General features: G+C 38.8%; 1 protein-coding gene across 8 annotated transcripts in view; it reads left to right on the top strand.

Annotated features, from left to right (window-relative positions):
- The window catches only part of Tenm2 (teneurin transmembrane protein 2), a 1,249,953-nt gene that overhangs the window by 354,869 nt on the left and 879,025 nt on the right, over positions 1-16,059 (top strand). The gene's annotated exons all lie outside the window — the stretch shown is intronic.

Genomic DNA, 16,059 nt, shown 5'->3' with positions numbered 1-16,059 from the left:
ATGAACTTCAAGTTCCCTGAGCCAGACTGGGTAGAAAACTCCAGGGGTTATAAGTGTGAGTCACCACGCCTGACTTTGTACGTGGGTGCTGAGCCTGTGAAGTCAGGTGTTCACACTTCCAAGGCTGGCAGTTCACTGAGAGTCACTTCCCCAGCTCCAGTCCCTGGCATGGATCCTCTTTGTCCACCTAATGAATAATCTTCCACACACTCGTGGCTTTCCTTCTGCTGCCCAAGCTGCTATTTCTACACACGTTTTCGCTTCGTCCTCCTTGCTCTAAACACTTAACATAAGAAGTGCTCAAACCACATCTGAGCATGTTGGAATGAAGAGCAGCTCAGCTCTTTGTGAGACTTTCTGTCTGCACTTCCTCCACTCTGGCGATGCTGTCCATTCCTGTAGCATTAAACAGCGTCTAGCTGTCAGTGACTCCCAAGTCTACGTCTTTTATATCAACACTCTCTCCAATGTATTTAGCTCGGAGATCAGCGTCTCCACTTGTATGTCAAATACACAGCTTAAACTCAGTATTAAGCCCATGTATATCAGTCTTTTGTGCGTGTGTGTGCACACCACACAAGCACACACGCCTGGTCTTCTTGTAGTTCTCCTCTTCTCATTGATAGCAACTCCTTTCCGGTCCTATATAAAAGTAGCCATGCCCGTCTACCACAGTGCAAAGCATAGTCTTCTATTGCCCACAACTAGAAAGTCTCCTTGCCTGTAGACTGTAATGATTCTCTGCAAATTCATTCTCTGTCATCTCGGTGACTCCTTTCTTATCCATGCTCCCATAATATTTAAAAGCAATTATCAGAGCAGTCCTTATCAATTCTACCCAATGGCTTTCTCTTCCACACGAATCCAAATTCCTAGTGTTGGATAGGGAGACGACTCAGTAGGTGAAGCAATGACCACACAAGGGTAGTGCTCCAGAGAACATGCAAAGCCGACTGCTGCAGTCCCGTCTTTAACCCCGTGCTCCTATGGTGAGATGGGAAGTAGAGACAGAAGAATCCCTGGATGCTGTCAGGCAGCTGGCCTAATTTACACAGCAGTGAACAAGAGACTCTACAAGTGGGAAGTCAAAGACCTGCACATGTGGTTGTCCTCTGAGATTGGCAAAGTAAGTTGGAATGCCATACCCACACAAATGTGTATAAATACATGCTTTTTTAAAGTAGGGTTTTGGAGACACAGCAAGGTCAAACTCATAGTCCTACCATGTCCAGCCCTTCTCACTCAGATCCCTTCTTGTAATGTGATTTGAGGAGCCTCAAAATTATCCATGCTGTCTTTATACTAAGCCAGGTACAGTCCTTTGTGAACCTTTGGCATTGATGGACTGCCTTCCTCCAAGTTATGAAGTCTCTGCAGAAAGTTGAGAATGTAGCTCACTGGGAGAACACTTGCAAGCCCTAGTTGCTAAAGGGATTTTCCTTAAATGTAACCTCTTCCTTGAGATTTCGAGATCAAATTCCTCATTAATGGCCTTGGCCTCTTAAAGCAAGAGGTATATTGCAAGAGTTACAAATTTTCTTTGTATAGGGATACAAAGGAAATGGAATTCAAAGGGAATCACAGACTCACTGAATGCGGGACAAGGTGAAAACCGCTGTGTCCCGCCGCTTTGCCCCAGGGAGATACAAACAACCACACAAGCTTGCTTCTGCTCCAACCTCCCAAGAGCACGAACATTCTTCTTCTGTTTATCAGTTTATCAGTCCAGCCGGGCGGTGGTGGCGCACGCCTTTAATCCCAGCACTCGGGAGGCAGAGGCAGGCGGATCTCTGTGAGTTCGAGGCCAGCCTGGTCTACAAGAGCTAGTTCCAGGACAGGCACCAAAGCTACAGAGAAACCCTGTCTCGAAAAAAAAACCAAAAACCAAAAAAAAAAAAAAAAAAAAAAACAGTTTATCAGTCCATGTGAAGCACCTCAGACCACGCCCTAGGGGCTAGTGCCCCAAAAGCTATTGGCTGAATGAATTCCTGCAACAGCCTCTTCCACTCTTTATCCTTTCAAGAATTTATTACCAGTTATGAACCTACGTTATCTTTGATATTGTGTCAACTCTCTATTGTCTGTCATTCCAGCTAAAATGCAAGCTCCACAAAGACAGAAATTCTGATCAGTTTTGTTGACTGACATTTCAAGCCATGAGTATCAGCACTTAAAATCCTATCAGTCGAGGCTGGTTGGATGGATAAATGGACACAGGAATGAGCCTGGCTCTTCACCCTGGTTCTCATCCCATAGTCACTTGGTTTTAGGTCTCATGCTTTACTTACTATATGCCTCTTTCCGTGTTCTCTGCTGTCTTTCCATTCTTACTATTCCCCAGTTATGTCATGGATAAGGAACTGTGTACCTTACAATGGCACGTTGATTATCAGGAATGAGGGGCTGGATATATTCATCGCTGCTGCTGCTGCTTCTTCTCCGTATCCTTTGTTTTCTGTTCTAAAACATCTTTTGTCTCCATTATATTTTAACTACAGTGGTGTTAAATGTGTATGGGCAGGCACAGAAAACTTTCTGCATAGCTTAGAAATACAGGTGCTATGAAAGTTGTGGTGGTGGTGCTGGTGGTGTTTTGAGGAGGCTCATGTGGCCCAGACTGGCCTTGAACTCACTATGTAGCTAAGCACCTTCTAAACTCTGGCTCTTTTGCCCCTGTCTTCTATCTGATGAGTTACAGAAGTATGTCACCATACTTGGCATTAAAGTTTATACAGATGGGTGGGCCAGGACTGAAGAATGGGATTTAAAAGGTTGAGTAAATTACACATCATATCTACTGAAGCGGGAATCTAAAGTTGTACTTGAAGCCACATAGACATACTCACACTCCTAAAGGAAAACAAAACAATAACAACAAAAAAACTAAATGCATGGCCTGGCAATGACCATCTTAATGATTTTGATAAAAATACCTTACTTTACAACACAGACTGGCACTTTAAAAAGACATAAACATGATACCCTCTGGAGCTTAATTTGATATAGGAAAGTGAAAAATGCCAAGGGTAGATCTGGTAAGGAATGTGACATCCTAGAAAAATTTATATAAGAGGTATGTTGAAGTATGGCATGATACACTTATCTGAGGATTTCGATTTTTTTTTTGGTTTTTTGAGACAGGGTTTCTCTGTGGTTTTGGAGCCTGTCCTGGAACTAGCTCTTGTAGACCAGGCTGGTCTCGAACTCACAAAGATCCGCCTGCCTCTGCCTCCCAAGTACTGGGATTAAAGGCGTGCGCCACCACCGCCCAGCCTGAGGATTTCGATTTTAATTGATTAAATTAGTATAATTTTTTTTTTTTCAAGACAGGGTTTCTCTGTAGCTTTGGTGCCTGTCCTGGAACTAGCTCTTGTAGACCAGGCTGGCCTAATTTTAAAAGCTGGGCACTGCATGTAATCCTGAACTGGAAGGTAGGACAGGTATGTCCTTGGGGCTCACTGGCCATCCATCTATCCTGTTTAGTGAGTAACAGACTGGTAACAGGTCTCGTCTTTAAAGCAATGACTGAAGCCTGACGAAGGACAACAGGGGTACTGAGCTCTGTGTGTATGTGTACCCCCTCACAACCTTCCACACACATCCACACACATACTAACTGATGTCATTTTAAAGGCACAAAGCAGAAGTACAGAGCGGAAAGGTAGCAAAGCTCATCACATCCCGTGTAAAGAGCAACTGCTTGTCTCATTCACTTGGAGTCTTTTTCTCTCGCCAGTTGCATTCGTTTGCTTCTGTTGCCCCAAATAATTGCAAGAGTTTGACATGCTTTTCCAATCCAATTTACCATTCTACCATATATGTTTTGATAAATAATGTGTAGTTCTCGTTTTATTCCCTTACTTGTGGTTTAAATCTCGCCATTTGTAACCTGAGATGTGTTTAGAAAGACCGAGGTATTATTGCTAATTATTTCCATGCTTATGAAAGGTCTATCATTCTTTCTGCTTCTGCTCCCTCTTCTTCCTCTTCTCGTTCTTCTTTGTAGGACACTTTCCTTTCTAATAATCTATTATGGTAAGCAATACCAAAATAAAAATATTTAACACATCTGAGGTTGGTACCAGTTCTAAGCAGATAACATCCAGACATCTTCTTTTTAAAAGGTGTCCTTTGACTCCTGTGCACATGCCAATTCCTCCTGAAGCTATTGCCTCCGGAACAGGAGAGGCTATCCATGATATGTTGATAGAAATGGGTATAAGAACTTTGCTATATGGCACTGGCAACATTTGGGAATGATGGGTTTTTGTAGCGAATTAGGCTCTGGGATTGTTGGAAGCCATTAACTCGACTGTCATTCACACTGTGGGTGGCGCTGTGCTGACGGTGTGGTATGGTGTGGTATTTCAGCTGCGATGCTGTGGTTGTATTTTCTTTTTACCCTATTTAGATAGCTTTTGTTTTCTGTTCCTGAGTTCCTTTTTCTGACTTCAGTTTAGTGTGACTCAACAGCTCACAGTAAGTCAACAGCTGCCAGATGCTAACAGTAATTAAGGCTTTACATGCATTTGCAACCTACGGCATGTGTTGCAACACAGGAAGCAAGGTGGGAAAGGGAGCAAAGGAAATCTCTGGACTCAGTTTCAATTATTCTCTAGTTTAATGGTGACGAGTAGTCAGTAGGAAACTATGGACTTGCCATTTTCTATAAACTCCATGACTGGATGCTTTCCATGGCTTTAGACACCTACACAAACCCTCGCAGTACTTGGGGATTCAGATACTGATTTAGAGCAATTGTTTTACAAACAGGAGCATATAGCATTAGCATTCCCCCCCCCCCCAAATATTTGCCACTACAACACGGAATCTGATTAGCTGCTGAGGTACAATATCTGCCATACATATATTCACCTGGCGATAGACTGCGATCATCCATCTCACTAGATGTCAGGTTGTAGATGAGGTAATTAACTCTTGAGATCTAGAATAATCCTTCACTGATGAGAAAGTCAAAATGTTTTCAAAACATCAAGTACATAATGGAAACAGGGACCTGGGTAAGTGCTGAGAATGCAAATGTCATTTGCCTTTGTTAAAATTCCATGTGATGTAGGTAGCTTCTCTCCTGACATATCAAGTATTCTTTGTATTATACCGAGAAGAGAGGCCATTGTAAGATTTGACGAAATAAACGTTCAATGCTTGTGAAATGAATGCAACTTATTTGGAACTAGGTTTGGTTTAGATTATGATGGAATAAATTTGACAATGGGATTCCATTTTATTGCCCATAATTTTATACTTTTATATTTACTAATGATATAATAGTAATAATTAATAATAAGTAATATTAATAATAAGAGCTAAGATAAACTGATTTTTGTATTCAGGGCTGTTCTAAACTTACATATGTGTGTAGACTACACAATGACTTCATGCTGCAGGTATAACTAGTCTTCCATTTTATAGGTGTGAAAGTTGAAACATAATCGTAATAAGTAGTTTGGTACCAAATAGTCTCCACAATAAGAGACAATGGAATCAAACCAAATAAATACCAAGCTAAATTTAAAATTTAAGTAGTGGGAATAGAAAGATGACTTGCTAGTTAAGAGTGCTTACTGCTCTTCCATAGATAGGACCAGAGTTCCTATTCTCAATTCCCATATAAGGTGACTCAAACACTGCTTATGACTCAAGCTCCATGAGCTCTAATGCCCTCTTATGACCTCTGTACACAAATGGCATTCACACACACACACTCACACACACAAAAGTAAAATAAATTTTACTAACAGTAGTAAAATAAAAATAAATAGAAGTCTGAATCTTGGATTGCAAGTCAACAGTATATATATATATATATATATATATATATATTTTTTTTTTTTTTTTTGAGACCAAAGGCTGTTGTCAATATGATAACAGGGAACCTGGGACTTGAGATATAAGGTTGAAGAGCTTATGAAATAGAGATGTCTATACTCACACAGTTGCTGTAAAGAGGTAGGTGAAAACAGGCCCACATGGCTTGTCCATAAGCAAATTCAAACTATGTTTTTGTTCACATAGTTTTGAATATTAAAATTAGCCAATGTGAGCTAAGATACAAATTAAGACTAAAAGAAATTATACTTTAGCGTTAAAAATTAGATGCAATAAATGATTGATTTTGACCTTGAAAGTCATAGAAAAATAGAATATATGAGATGCATACAATTACCTATTATTGTAGGAAAAAACTAATCCACATTGCAAAGTAATATGAATTTTAGAAATGAAATAGAAACTATTGAAATTAGCCAAAAATTATTTAGTCTACTAAGAAAACATGGATGTAGGAACACAAAGAGAGAATTAGTCAAGTATAAAATAAGAAAAAGAATTCATAAAGAAATAGCACACACAGAAACAACCACTGTCATTAGCACACAGAATAGAGAATGTAGGTGCAAAATCTTTAAGAAAGGTAACAGCTGAGAAACTTTAAAACTAAGAAATCATAAAGTCAGAGACATTGGAGTCACAGTTTGTAAAGTAAGATAGTTGTAAGTAGAATAAAATTATACACACACACACACACACACACACACACACACATATATATATATATATGCATTATAATCTTATAATCCCTGGAGCAGCACCTTCACTTATTTAAGTGGATAACGAAAAGGACAACAGAAAAACAGGAATAAAATTTTAGAAAATATATTAATTCACAAGAAGCTATGAATAGAAGTATAATAAGTGTTATAAACATCGTCTTGTTTGAGTGGCTCTCCTCAGGTCCTAAGACTGTGGGAAAGGCTTGAATGACAAGGGAAGGAGAATGTCTCAGTTTCCCTGGGCCTCGGCATCTACCAGTTAGCTAAGCAGGGGAAGCCTAGCTGCTATGATTTCCCAACAAGGCTTCTTTTGATGGTAATGATGACTTAACGTACATATGCATGCACACACACACACACACACACACACACAGTGAAAGGATAGTCAGAGAGAGAGTTCAGGACTCCCCCATGGTTCCACTGGCACCACCATGCAGCACCTTCACTTATTTAAGTGGATAACCAAAGGACAACAGAAAAACAGGAATAAAATTTTAGAAAATATATTAATCCACAAGAAGCTATGCATAGAAGTATAATAAGGTACATTAAGCATAATCAATAATAAACCTAATTCTAGCCATGTCGATGATTACATTAAATATAAGTGAATTATCATATCAATTGAAAGAAGTGGATTGTTAAATTCTTAAATATCAAGTCCGAGTTATTGACGAACTACAAAAGACAGGTTATCCAGGCGGTGGTGGCACACATCTTTAATCCCAGAACTCTGGAGGCAGGGGCAGGCAGATCTCTGTGAGTTCAAGGCCAGCCTGGTCCAGAAGAGCTAGTTCCAGGACAGCTAGAACTGTTAAACACAGAAACCCTGTCTCAAAAAACAACAACAACAAAAGGACATGTTAAATATGAAGACATAGGAAATGTGGGCATAAACAAATGGAAATACATGTATTCCTACTGGTCCTAAAGACATGAAATTCTATGTGCCAGTAACAAAGCTGAGAGAGGAGGAGGAGGATGGGAAAGGGGGCAGCGCATAAGGATAAAAACAAAATGATAATGATTAACAGCTAAGTCCACAATTCCAGATTATTTTCTCTGCTTGCTCACTGGTGGAACAGAGCAACAGATAAAGGACGCGTTACAGATTTGCATGCTTAAATAAGGGTTAAAAACAAGTTGTTTCTAAGATCAAAGGCTGACAAATCCACCACAAAAACCTTGAAAAGGTGGGCAAACAAGATGTAAAGAAGGGAGACGTTAATTAATTCAGGAAACAGATAATAGAGGTTGGTGAACAGTTATTGATAAAGACCTAACAGGAATATAAAAGAATATGAAAATTCATTAAAGGAAGCCATTGTCACAGCATAGCAAGTTGTTACTTACAACAATAAGTAAATGTCCTATAAGCCATGATAAATAATATAAAACTTCAATGACCTCAAATGTCTACTTGACAGCTAGCCATTATATACTGATACACTGTTCCATCAATCAGAAATGGAATAATACTCAATGTATAAGTTCCTGTCGTAGAGTCATAGTTGGATGGAGAGTATATATTAATAAACTCTAGGAAGAAATTCAGTGGGAAATTCTAAGGTATGCCTTTCCAGAATAGTAAACAAACAAATGGCAAGCTAGTAGCAAGGAGTAACAATTATAACTGAGGCCTGCACAAGTCTTTAATTTCCATCATGACAACACAGAGGCATGGGGATCTTTATGAGTTCCAAGCCAGTCTGGTTTTCATAGTGAATTCCAAGCCAGTCAGGACTGCTTAGAGATTCTAACACAATGCATGCATATTCAGATATTGAAATAAAAACTGAAGCATGTTTAAACAGAAATATATAAAGCATGGTAGAGGCATAAAATAAATTAACTCAAAGAACTCAATAGGAAAATTTCTATATATAAGGGCATGGATTAATAAACTAAGAAGTATATGGAAAAACAGATATCATTAGCAAAGGAAAATTTGCTTAGTTGCAAAAGAAGCTATCAGTGGAACAAATCCAATGAAAAGAAGGAAGGAACAAAAAAAGTAATAAGACAGGTTAACTAACCCACAGGGCATTGTTCCAATGTGGAAAAAAAAAAAACCCTGCAAAAGTCATAAATAACATGTAACTTTTTAAAAATTTATTAGACACAAATGAAATGCCTACCTTCTCATCACATTTCTTGGATACATTTTTAGTCAGTGCAAGAAAAATAATAATAGTAACTTTATGATAAAGGAACAGAGAACTTGCCATCATCTGAAAGGTGACTATTAGAACAGATGCATATGGCTTGTAGTTACTCTGACAATCTTGTAAGCTTTTTACCTGCACAATGTAATTCAGCGTAACCCTATGAAGGAGGAACTGTTTTATATATGCTGTATAAATAAATAAGTGAATAGAGACTCAGCTGAGTGGATAATTCTGAGACTATTATAGTTGAAAAGTATTTTTAAAACAAATTCCGACTCCCTCTTTCATAACCCCAGGCTCTGCTTGCTGACAATTTCATTAAACTGCTATCCTGATTAATTGGAAAACTACATGCTAATGTATGTATGAGCCCGCCTGACGTGTAAAGTAGCCCACACTAAATGTATCTGATTCAGTAATAGCCTTCAAACACGGAACACCCAGACCATCACAGCCAACCTGCTCGGTCCTGTTTTCTTTTTCTTTTTTTTTTTTTTATCCACCCCCCCCCACCTCATCCCCAGATCTCTGATCGGAGAGGCAGCATCCTCTGTGTTTCAGTGAAGGCGTGCATTACCATTGACTTCACACATGACACTGATGGGTACAGAGTTTGACTATAGCAGTGGCGTTTCAATGTGGAAGGTCTTATCAGTGGAAATCCTGGCTAGTCCTGGCCATTTAATTTCTAATGACAAAATGCCACTTGTTCAATAAGACCTTGGCCTGTAACTGTTTGGGGATTTTCCAGTTTGGGCCTTGTTCAGGTTGAAACAGGAAAATACCAGCACCTTAGTACAGAACATCACTTTCAGCTTTCCCATTGAGAGTTCTGCTCACCAGGAAACCTCGGGTGCTGAAGCCCCCGGGCTTCCTTAGCCACTCTCGTTTGCCTTTGGTTTGGACTATTAGAACGTGTCCAGTTACAAATTCTAAAAACTGTTGGGCAATACATATGCATAAAGATTAAAACAATTAGTTCAAAATTTGAGGTAAAACAAAGCCTTACCCTTTCAGGCGTTACTTGTGATGCAAACAGGGAAGTTTGCTGTGTGTTTTTTGAAACATAAATATTTGGCTTAAATTTTTCTGACAAGGAATGCAAGAACACCTACTCTCTGCTTTAAGCTGTGGGATTTTGGTGAACAGTTTTGTCAACATTTGGGAAAATATCTGAATGTGTGAACTTTAGAAGGGCATTAAGAGAGAGTTTACGAGAAGAGTCTTAGTGTATGCAAGCATACAACATTAGAATTTATCAGCAGAGTCTTTAGTGTCTTTCAAAATCACCATCACAGCCTTCTCAAATGCGGAGCTGTTTAGATCCATATGAGCACAAAGTTTCACATTGTGTTTATAATTGAATTATACTGATTATTTCTATAACTCAGGCATATCTACAACCACTCGTATTTAATCATGTTTATTTTGAACAAAGTAAAAAATTTGGCAATTCATTGTGATTAATCAAGAAAAGTAAAATTATATTTTATCACTTGTAATTGTTATATTTTCTTATTGTCTGGCAATAAATAAGGAATCGTGGTAAATTATTTGCATTACTATGATTAAAAAGAATTACAACATTATGGTTTTGATTTTTTTCTTAAATGCTTCCTAGAAAAATTTAGAATCCATGCTTATTCCTGAATTTAAAATGTGGACTGTAACATTTGCTCAGGAGAAGTGACCCATGTTTATTTACATGAGATTCTCTTTGTTTAAGATAAACAACCACAGAAAATTCTACTTAAAATGGAATTAACATCTAAAAGAACCAAGAGTCCATATTAAGTAGTAAACACATTTATTTAAAGTTGAATAAATAAAACTGCACATACTATACCCCACCCCCGCACATGTGGGAAGTAGAGATAGGAGAATCTTAAATTTGTGCCCAGCCCAGATTACATGAGACTTTGTCTAAATCAATCAATCAGTCAAACAGAAAACAAATCAATGACAATCGGGAGTATATTTTAGTTTAGGTTGTATCGTATTTAATCTTCCAATTCTGTAACACACTTTAAGAAAAATCACCTAAAACTGTTACATGTGAATTTAATATCACATAATTGTCTAATTGCAGTATTTTTATCCTCCTTAGAAAGACTCCATTTTAATAAAAAATATTTTATAGTTTTATTAATTTTTGTAGGGACTTCTTATTAACCTTTCATATATAAACGATTATCATTACTCATTTTTTCTGATTCTTGGTATTAGTAGTGATATTTTTACCATATGCTATGATGCTTCATGGGCTTACAGTGTTATGAACATCATCTTGTTTGAGTGGCTCTCCTCAGGTCCTAAGCCTGTGGGAAAGGCTTGAATGACAAGTGAAGGAGAATGTCTCAGTTTCCCTGGGCCTCGGCATCTACCACTTAGCTAAGCAGGGGAAGCCTAGCTGCTATGATTTCCCAACAAGGCTTCTTTTGATGGTAATGATGACTTAACGTACATATGCATACACACTCACACAGTGAAAGGATAGTCAGAGAGAGAGTTCAGGATTCCCCCCATGGCTTCACTGGCACCACCATGCAGAGCAAGGAAAGGCTAGCTGCCCCCATCACAGAGAACTGTGCTGCCTCCCACTTGTTCCTGATGCCCGCTGCTGTGTGTGTGGAAGCATACAGCGCTCCTTACACAGTACATATTTGTGGCTTTCTTCTGTCTGCTCCTGTTGGTGGTAGCAGCTTGCACATTTCTCTACTGCCAGGTCTGTGGTGCATGAGGGGAAAAGAAATCCCAGGGAACTCAACTACTATGGAGTGCCTCAGATCTAAGCACATGGATAGGTCTACGCTCTTGTTTCCCCCTTCCAGAATCTCACGTGTTAGACTAGTCAGTTTTCTGTTGTGGTGAAATGCCCTAGAAATACTATTAATGGAGAAAAAAATGAAAGTGCGGGCCCCACTTACAGATGATTTGCTTGGGCACAGGACTTTAGCGGTTTCTGTCTATAACTGATTGGGTATGCTGTCCCTGGGCCTGTAGAAAGACAGAAAAGCATAGTTGATAGAGGAGGGTCATCTTTCTATCTGTTGCTTTCATTGGCTAATTAATAAAGAAACTGCTTGGCCTCTGATAGGGTAGAATTTAGATAGGAGGAGTAAACAAAACAGAATGCTGGGAGAAAGAAGCCATGTCAGGGAGTCGCCATGATCCTCCCACTCCAGACAGACGCAGGTTAAGATCTTTCCTGGTAAGCCAGCTCATGGTGCTACACAGATCATTAGAAATGGGTTATATCAGTATGTAAGAGCTAGCCAGTAAGAGGCTGGAACTAATGGGCCAAGCACTATTTAAAAGAATAGAGTTTCCGTGTAATTATTTCGGGTAAAGCCATGCGGGCGGTCGGGTGCCAGAAACTTAGCTCCATATTTCAACACATGGTAGAAGTGGAGGTGGAAGAAAACACTACTGACCTCATGGGGACCAGACACAGAGAGGAAAGGGGTGGGAAGATAGGAATGAAAGGGGGAGGTCTGAGGATAAGATGCACGCTTCAAAGTCATGCAATCGTGACCACTTCTTCCGACTTGGGACTCCATCCTAATACACCATTCAGTGGGAACTGGAGTATTCATTGACAAACTAAGCAGTCTTCGTATCCAATTACTTCTCAGCAGTGTCAACAACAGGAATCCAGCATTTTAACACACAAGCCTTCCATTCCACTTTCAAACCATAGCATATGACAATGCGTTCGTCCTTGGTGTTTGCAGCAGAGATAAATGGGCTTAGATACCATCTTGGTACCATCTAGGTCCACAGCCGGAAAGTGTTGAACTCACCTTTGCAAGTTCCTATGAACCCACCAACCGTACCGTTTCTGGTTGCGCTTGATTAGTTGGCTTCACTTTGATTCTGTGGTCTTCTCTTGAAGTTCAGAGTTTTCTTACTTATTGACTGCATGAAATTCTTCACTTTTTCAAGCTCCATGACTTAATTTCTCATCGGTGTTGTCTTCTTTTCTGACACCAGCATGCAGCTGATTGCATAGCTACCTGTAGATATGTGAAGAGATCCTTATAGTAAATGAACACAGGAAGATGGAATCCAATTTTACAAGTGGTCTTTAGAGATTTTTGTGATACAATAACAGCCCTGTTTGCTGAGGTAACTTTACTTGTTCACATCTAGAACATATATGCTTAGAATATAGCATTTAAATGATAACCCTATTCTTCTATATTGCATTCCCTCCATTACCACAGTTAACTTTTATATCCTTGCCCCTCATAGTAAAAAATCTGTTCCAATGCTGACATTTCCAGTGCTATTTGTATACTCTGGTATTACCATGGCATGATAATTCTGACTTAGCTACGCATGTGCTTCTCCGCGTTAAAGGTTATTTTGAAGTGTGAGAAGTTGGCGAAAACTTAGAAAATCAAGCCACGACCATAATGCATGGGCATATCCTTCCTGCAGCTTGCATCCTTGAGTGTAATTAGTGGGTCAAAGGACAGCTGTCAGTACCTGTTACTAGATTTCTCTCTGAAAGTGTTGTGAAGAGCTGGGTTATGATTTTAAAAGTCACTAAAAGGTCCAAGCATCTCATTAAGAAGGCTATTTGAAAACCTGTGTTTCTTCACTATTATGAACTAATAGGTCTTACACAATTTTTAATCCCTGTATTTTAAATTTTACCCAAATTGTCAAATATAGGTATCATAGGTACTTCTTCACCATTCATCTGGAAAACTACTGAGTCTAGTCTTTGATCATGTGGGGCCGTACTGGTGAATTTAGTGGTCAAACTATGAAATGTATATGTGAAAGGAAATGAGCTGGCCAGATCCTGCATATTTGGTTTATTTAATAATGCTAGGAAAGCTAGAGGCAGATGTAGGGAAAACATGTGTTCTAGGAATATGGAGGGAGTATGCTTCCGCTTTCTCTTTCTACAAGGTTATAAAAAGGAATGAAGGATTGACTATTTCCAACCAAAACTTAGCTCAGAGAGACACACAATTACTTGTCTCTCTCTTGTATTCAAAGCTACCTTGGAGTTTAAGAAATGCATAATCACACAAGATGAATTAAAGCAAAAACACCCTTCTATCAATGAGCAAAGGACATCAAAGTAACAAGTTGATATTATTTTAATAACCCCCATAGCCTTTCTAGTTCTGAGCAAAAGTACATAACACATGGTTGCAAGCTATAAGATGAATGACATAAAACATGGTTGTCTAATATCAACACCTATAGAACAATGTACAGAAAACTTGGGTACGGACAGAGCAGGCTGAAGATGTCTAGATAACTTCTCAGTAGAGAGATGCTTATCTCTCCAAGCCTTCATTCCACATACATGAGCATCTAACCAAAAAAACTGTGAAGAAAAGAAGAGCTGGACCCTAGGTGACCTTTCATTGTTCTCTGCCCTTCCTCTGTAGGGTGTTTATTACTGCATAAATTGCATTTTATGTGATTCTTTGATTAATGTCTCTTTCCCGATTAGACTATAAATGTCAAAGAACTCTATTTTTACAGTGCTCAGTGTTATGTCCCCAATGTCTACCAACACAGAAGGAACAATAAATAATCATTTAATAAATGATAGAGCAGGTTTTGACCCCCTCATTGTACTATGTGGGGCTCACCGGCTTCATGTGGTAAGCCAAGGATTCTGAGAGAGGCTTGGCCCAAAATCTGCCTCTAATAATTAGAATGAAACCCCTATTTGTGAATTAATGGTAAACAGAAAGATAACAACCTAGGGATTATGTGGAAACTGACATTGGAGAGGGAAGACAGTCAAAGAGAAGTTTAGGGTGTGATTTTGTTGACTTCTCTTTTATTTTGAATTTTAATGTAATTATATAATTTCTCTGTTCCGTTTTCTCCCTTCAAATCCTTCCACAAACCTTTCTTTTCCCTCTTTCAAATCCATGTCCCCTTTTTTGTTAATTGTTGGTACATGCATTTATGTATATGCAGCTATATTCCTAAATATAACTGCTCTGTCTGCATAATGTTACTTGTATGTATGATTTCAGGGTTGACCATTTTGTATTGGGCAGACAATTGGTATATTCTTCCCTGAGGAAGACTAGTTCTCTAGGGGGTAATTTGTTGAGGATATACTTTTCTTTTTAGAGGAAAATCTTCAGTTCTCCTAATATACTGTGGAGTTATTCATATGCCTTTACCTTCTGAGTTGCATATGGCAATGCAATTGTCTGCAATGGAATTCATTGATAAGAAGCTTCAAGCTCAACAATGAAAGCGTAAAAATAGGCTTTCTATTTGCTACCCTTTATGACTACTTTAAATCTTGTAAAATTTATAGAAGACCCACAATGACCCCAAGTTTGGTATAGTGTAAGAAAGAATAATTTTAATTTGTTTTATGATATGCTTTATAGGCCAAGAAGGGATGCTGTGATTTTTACCACTATTACTCTTGGCCTGGACTTACTTAAATTTGGTACACTACCACTAAGACCACAGGGTACATGTGCTGCTGTCAATGCGGGCATCATTTTCTTGAATAGTTGCTTCTTTTTCTTCAAAGTTCTTTTATTTCTCAGCCTAAATAATAGAATTATACACAAAGTTTCCCTAATACATTCTCTATTTAAAGTTTTTAAAGATGGGAACAGACTGCTAAATATAAACACACACATACACACACACATACACAGAGAGAGAGAGGTGTATTTGAGTTTAGGTTGTTTTCATTTATTCTGGGAACATGGAGGAATCTATTTCATTAGCTCTAAAGACAATATGGAAGGCTGTCAATGTAAACAGCTAACTCCAGTTACTACAGAGTGTGGAATGCAACAACAGAGGAGGGGATCTTGTAACATTTGGATGTAGATGAAGTCAGTACTTTCTCTCTCATACACTGTGAGACTCAAACTTGCATGCTACCATCCAGTGACAAGGAAATACCTAATCACTGTTGAAAAATGGAATGGGAAACACTTGGCAGAGAATTTCACAACAGCTGACAAATAGCCTTACAGAAGATTGCAACCCTCAGACCTATAAGTAAGAGCTTCCACCTTCCCTCATGAGTAATGGATGATCACCCTATGTGGCAGGAATTTGTACTTGGATACGTCTCCAGGGATCAAGACTCACCCTGCAGAGACAGTTATGTATAGAATTGTGTTTCATTTCCTTCACATAGTCAAATATACCTATTGGAAGAGCATTGTGTAGTGGAGGCTGCTTGTTCATTTCCCAGCCGCCCAGACCCAAAATAATCACACAGAAACTGTATTAATTAAGCAATGCTTGGCCGATTACTTAGGCATATTGCTAGCTAGTTCCTATATCTAAAATTAAAC

This window comes from Chionomys nivalis, chromosome 7, assembly GCF_950005125.1.
Source record: "Chionomys nivalis chromosome 7, mChiNiv1.1, whole genome shotgun sequence".
Classification (NCBI taxonomy): domain Eukaryota; kingdom Metazoa; phylum Chordata; class Mammalia; order Rodentia; family Cricetidae; genus Chionomys; species Chionomys nivalis.
This window is presented reverse-complemented; position numbering and strand designations above follow the sequence as displayed.